General features: G+C 41.3%; 1 long non-coding RNA gene across 1 annotated transcript in view; it reads right to left on the bottom strand.

The window, feature by feature from the left end:
- Positions 1-2,749: 2,749 nt before the first annotated feature.
- Positions 2,750-6,132, bottom strand: part of LOC118429181 — a 6,208-nt gene continuing 2,825 nt past the window's right edge. Inside the window, exons 2-3 of the long non-coding RNA XR_004832711.1 lie at positions 3,806-3,894; positions 2,750-2,824 (exon numbers count right to left, since the gene is read on the bottom strand). This is a non-coding gene — a long non-coding RNA (uncharacterized LOC118429181). The remainder of the gene's footprint in view (positions 2,825-3,805; positions 3,895-6,132) is intronic.

Below are 6,132 nucleotides of genomic sequence, written 5' to 3' on the forward strand. Positions count from 1 at the left end.
GAGGGACAGAGACAGTCCAGAGGTAAACCCTGTCAGGGCTCCCCTGGAAATAGACAATAACACTAACTTACGTTGCTGAATGAATCTGGATATCAAACTTTAATATTCCATGAGCTCAAGTTTTGATGACCATCTGCCATCTTCTTTAGAGCAAAAATGACTGGTTCACTTTCTGTACAGTATACATTGTTAGCAATGACACCTACTGGTAGCTGCAGTGCAAAGCAAACCGATCAGTATTGCCCTGAAGAAATGACAGATGGTTATTGGAATATCGTCTCTTGAAAAGCATGTCATGAATGAAAGCACTTTGTTATTTAGACACTCACACTTGTCAATCTAGACAACACAAAACTGTCAATCTGCTATCCTCTTGAATAGTAAAAATGTAGTCTCTGCCAGACTCCGGATCGCTGGAAAATCGTAGAAATAGAACAAATAGAGAGGAATAAAACCGGCCAGGGAACAGCTCGCGATCCGTGGTCGCGTTACTGTTGCTTAGCCGGCTATATTCCTCTGGCCGGCATACTCCTCTATTTGTACCATTTCTACGATTTTTTTCCAGCGACTTGGAGTCTGGTAGAGACTAGTAAAAATGTGTCCGACTGGACATCACTAAGTAGCATTTCAAATGGACAAAGCTGCAGGTGGGGAGAGAAGACTGAGGGTAGAGAAGTGAAAATAAGAAAGAGAAGATTGGTCAGGGGGATACAGAAAATGTTAAAGAATAGGCAGATCAACAATCAACTCTATCTTTCAGGTGAATCAATTCTCATAATGAACTTGTAAATACTGTACGTTAGATACAGTAGAAAACAAACCCCATTTTATTTCAAACTGTCCCTTCTGTGATCAAGAAAGAAATGAGCTTTTTAAAGAGGCCACCAAATTTCACCCTTATCTCCCCACATTTACAGACAAAAAGAAAACTACCCTCCTCTTAACATCACAAAACCTACACATTATCAAAAAGGTGGGATCCATCTTCTTCTACTGTCTCAGAAAAAGAAGTCAAACCCAATAGCTAAGTTTTTTTGATTTGTTTAGTTTATTTGAATTTATCACTAGAGTTATTAGTTTTACTACAGTAACTGTATACTGTTTAACACTGTTTGTCTGTCACTTTTTGTCACTTTGCAATGAGCCCTCGGGCAAGAACTTGCAGTAAACTTTCTATAATTTGAGTCCGTCACATGACGTACCCTGTGTTTGCTGATGGAAGGAAGATACCCAAGGTGAAGAGACCGAGCAAGGGGCCGCCAAGAGCCCCAAATATGGAGTTTGTATCTTTGATGAGTGAGCCAATCTGTGATGCCAGAAACGACAGTCCGACAGTCATGGCTCCATACCATACGGCTGGACAGGGAAAATGGACAAGATCAGTGACATGTCAATCATCCAGGACACACCAATCAAATCCCTGCAAGCTTAAATGCATTTACAGAGCTGATAACTTATGGTTCTTGTGATCTTTTGTTTTTCTTAAAAAAAAAAACAACATTATAGTGGGCAAGGAATCAAATGGTGTTGCCTCATCAGAAAGGGAAAACTGTTCAATCAATCAAAAGAAATTAATATGCATGTGTTGGGAATGTTGTAATGCAACATAAACATGTGTTAGTAGACTACAAGAGATCATCAGTAAGATCTCGACCACCTAGAAATAAGGTGCACAACTCAAAATTTTGGGGCTTAAATACAAAGTATATTAAGCCTGCTCTGCCTCCAGGAGCAGAGGAGACATGGCCAACCTGGTCATGTCTCAACCGCCTTAGAACAGGCACAGGTAGATGCAAGACCCTCATGGCAAAGTGGGGTCTCAGCCCAGGTGGACAGACTGCTTGTGACTGCGGACAGGAGCAGACTATGAAACATCTTCTTGTCTGCCCCCTCCTGTCCGAACCATGCACCAAGGAAGACCTGGAAGCTTTGACCCCCAGAGGAAGGCAGTGTGTGGAGTATTGGAGCGGGACAGTATAGTGATGACACGATGAAGAAGAAGAAGAAGCCTGTTATGAACATCAACCAAAATTCAAACCATTTTGATCACTACTTTGAAGGTGACACCCAGGACTGTTACATGAAGGAGAAGGAAAAAACATCCATTGGACAACTGACTTTCAAACTGAGGTGTTTTGGCCAACTGAAAGCTCTGCTGAAAATTGGATAGTCACTTCTTTCTAATTGACATAGGAAGGGAATGCTCATTAAATGTTGTGACGATGTCTTTTATGGCGTGAGAAACATGACATACACAGCTCTGATCACAGTTCACCCTTGTTTTTCTCCCTATGAAGTTACTAATGCTTGTTAAAAGACTGACTGGAAAGTACTGTAAATGCATTTAAGTTCGCGGTAGAGGAAAAAAGGGCTTTTCGCTGTGGTTTTAAGTTTGAGGTAGCACCATGCACTGTAGTCTCTTACTGCCATGGAAAAAAATGTTTGCGGTGGTTTTAAGTTTGCCGTAAAGCGGCCACTGTGATAACCGTAAACATTAAACCATCGCGAAAGCTTCTGCATTTACAGTAATCACCACAACTTTTTGGTGGATATTGATAAAAAGCATCACATAATTACTTACTTGTTACCTGGTAAGGTCTCCTCATATAATTATACCCCTTAAGTTGAGTTGTGTACCTTATTTCTGGGTGAGGCCGATAACCCCTTATATGACTCACACAGTCCCCTGGATATCCAGGTGTCCCTGGCCTCCTGTCCTGCAGTACTGCCTGCTGATGACATTGGTCTTCTCCGGTTCCTGATTGGTCGAATGATGTCCACAAGGGTCACGGTCGCTAGGGCATTGAACCCAGAGGCTGCAACACTAGTTTGAGGGGAGGAATTCATCATTGAAATGTCTTAAGTTAACAGTTCCTTAAGCTAAGGGCAAAACCCGCCGTACATGGAAATTCTACGTGCCAAAACATGGGCAATATTTTGGCATCCGTAAGTGGTAAGTACCGCCTTCGTACGAACTTGTAGGGAATCCAACGGATTTTGGAGCACGCAGACACGCCGTAGAACTTTACTTGCAGGCAAACCATGCCCTGTACAGCCTGAACGTTTTGCAGGCATATGTGGCAGATGTGGCCTAAAAAAACAACACGTATGGACAAATTGCACATACGGCAGGTTATGCCCTTAGCTTTACTTTCAGCACTACGTGAAGTTTGTTGGAAGAAAACCCACAACACTCGGAGGTACCCAGTAAGCACAGTGTAGATCAGTGCAATGCAATTCTACTTGACAGTGCTGTAGCAAACAGTCTCTACTTCTTAGTTTGAAATCCACTTAAACATTCATGAAATGCCATTTTAGAGGTTTCACTTTAAAAAATTTTGGGGAGCATGCCCCCAGACCAACCAGAAAACTCATGCTTTTGGTGCTAACATGCCTTTGGCACCAATAATCTACAAAAAAGGACCTCACCATACAAAATGTCTATGGGCATGTGGAGTAATAGTATTCAGTGCCTGGTACAATGTTCTTAGATAAAAGAGGTCCTATTATTCTTAGATAAAGAGGGCTGCACTTTAGTAACTGAAATAGCTGAATTAACAGCATTTTGTAGATACAGATAGTAACTTTATGTCTTATGTCTGATATTAGAAACCCAAAAATCAACATTACATCCAATGTCAGAACCGCAAAATGATGACTTTTAGAATTGTGTTGCAACAAACTCCTCATGTGAGGCGCATTCAATCAACTATTTGTTTGTTTGTTTTGTCTGTTTGTTCCTTCCTCCCTTCCCTCCTTCAATCATAAATAAAATAAAATAAAATGAAATAAATTCACTCCTCACCTGAGTGTCCCACTGAATAGACAGGAAACAAACAGACCCTGGATACCAGGGATACTGCCGAACTCCTCACTCACAAAATACACCAGGATCTGGGAAAAACACAGTACTGTAGCAGTATACATTCGTTTGAAGAATGTTTAGGTTCTTAGGAACTGTAATCAGTAGCTAAACATGGTATATTCATATACTCAATATATTTTGTAATTACTGTGTTACATAATAATGTAAAAACTATGTTTACTTATTGTAGAAGGCCTTATTCAAGTCTAAAGTATACTTTTTTGTGTTTTATAATAGGCTATGTTGATTTGATTATATGGATCCCTTGCGAACATGGGTTTTAACACAGACTGAAGGTAGACAGAAGGTGGACTTACTGCTGGCAAAACGGGAGTTAGTCCCAGAATAAGTCCACCCCATGTTACCATGTCTGAGGGCTGTTGGTGTTAGCTTTGGTGGGCTATTATCCGCACTGAGTCCTTCACACTGATTAAGAGAGTAAGTCCATCTTCAGTCCCTATTATGTCCTGCTCATTAATCACCAGTGCTGGGAGAAGGCTCAGCACATGTGTAAGATGGGCCCTTCTGTTCTTTATCTCTGGGGCTCATCATGGGGTGACATCAATTTGTCATGCTTGTTAGTTCAATCTACAGGAGGGTCCTGCACAAGAAACTATAACTTCAGAATTCAGATGGGCTGGTTCAAATGATATCAGAAACACCTGAAAAGCTATAATTCTATTCTGGAGTCCATTATAATGTGAGAGACAACAATATCTACTATTATGATATTAATTAAACATTAGCACTGATCATGGTGTACAAACATTGCTATTTACATGACAATTGTTACTGAGAGGCCAATAGAGAAATGCAATGACCAGTAGCTGCAGTGTCCTGGGGTTACAGACCACCTTTGTTTGTTTAAGGATTACAGGCAAGACAGATGGGTTTTTAATTATAACAGGGGGTGGGGTCATGTAGTCTTGACTTGTATTGCTGATGGGGGTCACAGAGAAGGAGAGCCCCTTACAGCTTTGTCAAGTACTCACAAGGCTAACACATTTGAGACAGTGGTTGACAGTAGATATCATTTGGAGTCAGCATTAATTTGGTGTGACCACTTCCACTGGTACGCTGCCCAGGGAGTTGTCATGTTTACATGTATCATGTTTACAATGTGCCTACAATTTCCTTCAGTTCTGTGGAAAACTCTAATACCTCCAGATTCTTGCAATTGGCTTATTTCAATTTCATTCAAGTATACTGTGGATTGGGAACTAAGCAACTTGTCTTCTCTTCCAGACTCATGTTCTAAATCTAATAATAGCAATCTGACCTTTCAGTGACCTAGAAGATTCATGACCTCATGACCCCTCTGTCAGAGCCCTTCCCTCAGATGTGGGGGAAACTCAGTAAGAGGACCGTGTCTTTCTAATTAGACACAACTCAGGAGGGAATGACTTGCCCTAGATTCTAGTCAATGCTCCCTTGTCTATGTCTTAGCATGGAGAAAGGCACAGATTCTTTGGTTTGTTTCATTTTGGCAACTTGGTATGGAGTGACCAGGTCACATGACCTATCAGGGTACTGCTGGCCTGATCCATCATGTGACCTCAGGTTGGGTAAGTGTTGGTTTAGTGTGCCATAAGTGTGGCAAATAAACAGTTTCTTTCCTAGGGGATTATACATGTGCAGAGTTGCAGTTAACTGTGGACAGAACCTGTAAACTCTTTTAGGTACCCCTCCAAAATAGAATGGATGTGAACAGCCCAATTCAGGATTATATATAAAAGCAGAATAGATGCAAACCACTTCCAAGAATGGGGACAGTCTTAATACCGGAAAACACAGGAAAACACAGTTAACCACCGGAAACCACCGGAAACCACCGGAAAACACATGAAGGAGTGTATAATCTACTGAAATACAGTATGTTTTGATGAGTAAACATGACAGGTCGCTATGTTTTGCCACAGAATAATCTACCCATGGCCCTGGAATGAAGAAATCGTCAGAAAATGCATGAGACCACGGGTCGGACCGCCGCCGCCGTGGCGGCCATGTTTGTTTTCATTGCAGAGTACATGTTTGTTTAGCGGGGTCTGATACTTTCACAACAAGACAGCTGATATCTACCGAACTTCAGTGCAAAAATCTGCTATATTATATATATGAATCTACTCGGATTGTGACAAGAATCTGTTTGCTGTATTTCTTAATAAAGCTTGCTTCTTCTAGCCGTCAACGTTAACGTTACATAATTTTGCACAAGCCGTGAGCACGTCCAGACCGCCAAATTACAAATAAAGCGGTGTCCTACGTGC

This window comes from Branchiostoma floridae, chromosome 13, assembly GCF_000003815.2.
Source record: "Branchiostoma floridae strain S238N-H82 chromosome 13, Bfl_VNyyK, whole genome shotgun sequence".
NCBI classification, from domain to species: Eukaryota; Metazoa; Chordata; class Leptocardii; order Amphioxiformes; family Branchiostomatidae; genus Branchiostoma; species Branchiostoma floridae.